Here is a 2598-nt window from a genome sequence, read left to right as displayed (position 1 = left end):
CTTAAGCTCAAGGAAATGAAGAACAAACTCAAGCCTAGAGTTGCTATAATCAAGGATGCTTTAGGCAGAATATTAAATGATCCAGGAGGTATTAAAAGAAGATGGAAGGAATATACTGAGTCACTGTATCAAAAGGAATTGGCAGATACAGAAGAATTTAATGAAATAGCATTTGAGCAAGAGCCTATGGTGATGAAGGAAGAAGGTCAAGCTGCTTTGAAGGAAATAGCAAAAAATAAGGCCCCCAGAATAGATGGTATGCCAATTGACATATTTCAGCTAACAGATGTTGCCCTGGATGTGCTCACCAAGTTGTGCCAAGAAATCTGGAGAACAACCAACTTGGCCAACTGACTGGAAGAGATCTATATTTGTTCTCATTCCAAAGAAGGGTGACCCAACAGAGTGTGGAAACTACAGAACAATATCACTGATTTCGTATGCAAGCAGGATTCTACTGAAGATTACCCAAAAACGACTGTCTAAGGTGAGCAAAGTAAAAAAGATTCAGGTATACCTTTGATTTTTACGACAAAAGCTACATCTGCATATTGTTTTTGTTCTTGTTGATTGTCTTTGAGTTGAGCCCGACTCATAGTGACCCTATGAACAAAAGGCCTGAACATTTCTAGAACTACTGAAGTTCATAGGGTTTCCGGAGGCATGTTGTTTACGAAGTGGATGCCACTCCTGCTTCCAAACATCCGTATGGTCTACAGTTTTTCTTGCTTATGTTCCTTATCCATGACCAAATGCTCTTCTATCTAATTCAGTGAGCCTGGTGGCACAGTCCACTGTGAGGTGTCATGCGAACCCAAAGGTCACACCTGTCCTGTGTTTTGAATCCACCAGTGGCTCCACAGGAGGACAGGCGGTCTTCTCGTCTTGCTGTGATTTACAGCCGTGGCAACACAACAGAGGCTGCTGTGAGTTGGAACGAACTCCATGGTATTAAGTTTTCTGAGTAGACGGTTAAGTTCAAATTCCTAAAATGAACTTTTAAAAACTCTCTATATCTACAGCGGATAGGGTTAGTTTTATCTTTTTTTGGTTGTTCATTTTGCAAAACATCCTTTACCCTTCTCTTTCTTCCCCTCCTTCCTTTACCCTTTTCCTCTTAAGGGCACCTTATTACTTCTCGGGAAGACCATCTCCAACAGCAATTTCAACCTATGAAGTTTGATGAAGCAGGACTTTCTCTCAGGAGGCAGCTGACAGGAGCTTATGATCCAATCTTGGCTGGTGGAAGAGACATTAACCAGCTGACTTTGAGATGTATGATCACAGCTGCAGTAGTCAGTTAGTTCTGGAGCTTTCCTAGAACCACTGGGAAAGCAGCAGTCTACCACCTCTGGAGATGGTCAATTCTGACTTGAAAAGATCTTTTTTACCAAGTAGGTACAAATAATCCAAGAGATGAAAAAAAAAAAAGGTCCAGATAGTGTTTCCTGAGTCCATAAATCTAGCTTTATTTCTGAATTCTTCGGATATCTGCATTAATGTATTACTTTTATCCTGTCCTGTGCCATGCCTGTCGCCCCTGACACACTCCAGCCTACCTTACACTGTGTCAGTCTGTCCCATGGAGGTATTCCCCTCCTCTGTTGATCGTCAACTTTTCTAAGAACTGGTCCCTCCTAAAAATATGCTCAAAATATGTGAGATGAAGTGTCACTAGCCCTGCCTCCAAGGAGCACTCTGGCTGCACTTTTCCCAAGACATAGCTGTTTATCCTTCGGCAGTCCGTCCATTCAGCACTCTTCTCCAGCACCTACCATTTCCAACAGAGGTAACTGTTGTTGCTGCGCACTACAGAGTTGTTGTGTATTTTATCAGTCAGAACCGACCGACAGCTGACCCTCTGGCAGGTTTTCCGAGATAGTTAATGGTATGAGAAGAGGCTGCCCATCTTTCTCCCATGGAGCATCTGGTGGGTTTGAACTGTGTGCCTTTGGGGTTGTAGTACAGTAGAGCCTCTACTCTATCCAATGCTCATTTGGACTTTCTGTCCCTCAAAAATTTTTGTGATTTCCTCTTACTAGGTATATGGAATGTCACTCACTCACTCACTGCCAATGACTTACTTGTGCCTCACAGCAAGCCTCCAATGGGCTTCTAAGGTCACAAGGCTTAATGGGAGGAGGGGGCTTATCTTTCTCCTTGGAGCTTCTGGTGGACCCAGACTAGCAGGGATGCCCAGCCTTTGGTTAGCAGAGTGACACGGAAGGGACTATGTCACCTGATTGCCCTTCTGGAATGTATGTATGTATGTATGTATGTATCTATCTAATTTTTAAGATAAACTTTCGTTTCTGGTTTGTAGCATGACAATTGTAGTTTTGTGGCTTGTATTATTAATATTTATGACGGGCTGGAGGAGTAATCCATAGGGAATTACAACTGCTAACCAAAGGCGGAGCCTCTCTGACCCTGGACCCCACCAGCAGCTATGGAGGAGCAAGATGGGCACTGCTCTCCTATGAGATCTGCGCTCTATGAAATCTCACTGTAGCGATGGCTGTAAACTGGTTTCAACGTGAGAGCAAAGTTTGAGTTTTTGAGATCATTAATATTTACATCAAGTGTGTACTTACTATC

General features: G+C 43.0%; 1 protein-coding gene across 1 annotated transcript in view; it reads right to left on the bottom strand.

Annotated features, from left to right (window-relative positions):
• UGGT2 (UDP-glucose glycoprotein glucosyltransferase 2) overlaps positions 1–2598 on the bottom strand; it is a gene marked incomplete at its 5' end in the record, with an annotated part of 150340 nt that overhangs the window by 26304 nt on the left and 121438 nt on the right. The window lies entirely within an intron of this gene.

The sequence above is a fragment of the Elephantulus edwardii genome, unplaced genomic scaffold, assembly GCF_000299155.1.
Source record: "Elephantulus edwardii isolate Elephantulus edwardi_28Jun2011 unplaced genomic scaffold, EleEdw1.0 scaffold00004, whole genome shotgun sequence".
Classification (NCBI taxonomy): domain Eukaryota; kingdom Metazoa; phylum Chordata; class Mammalia; order Macroscelidea; family Macroscelididae; genus Elephantulus; species Elephantulus edwardii.
Note: the sequence above shows the minus strand (reverse complement) of the source record. Positions and strands in the feature narration are given on the sequence as shown.